Source organism: Bison bison, unplaced genomic scaffold, assembly GCF_000754665.1.
Source record: "Bison bison bison isolate TAMUID 2011002044 unplaced genomic scaffold, Bison_UMD1.0 scf7180017864465, whole genome shotgun sequence".
Classification (NCBI taxonomy): Eukaryota; Metazoa; Chordata; class Mammalia; order Artiodactyla; family Bovidae; genus Bison; species Bison bison.
In genome coordinates, this window is record NW_011495026.1 from 9,098,355 (window position 1) to 9,098,635 (window position 281).

General features: G+C 38.1%; 1 protein-coding gene across 5 annotated transcripts in view; it reads right to left on the reverse strand.

The window, feature by feature from the left end:
• The window catches only part of SPATA5 (spermatogenesis associated 5), a 326,635-nt gene that overhangs the window by 310,938 nt on the left and 15,416 nt on the right, over positions 1 to 281 (reverse strand). The gene's annotated exons all lie outside the window — the stretch shown is intronic.

The following is a 281-nucleotide window of genomic DNA, read 5'->3' on the forward strand; positions in this document are numbered from 1 at the left end:
GGGCGCCGCCGCCTCGGGCTCCCGCCTCTCCCGCCGCCGCCGCCGCCTCTTTCTGCCCCCCACTTGCAAAACTTAAAGCTCTCCCACCAAACTAATTTTTACAAGAGTTATATGAGATTTACTCATGAAATTTCTTAGTAAATTCCCCTTAAGTTTAACTGCTAAATTTTCCTTACTGATTTTTACTTCAGGTTTTTAGGTTAATACCATTTATTAAAAAAAAAAAAAAAAATTTATCAATGTAAATAATTTTATATGCTAGAAAAACACTGCCAGGTTAT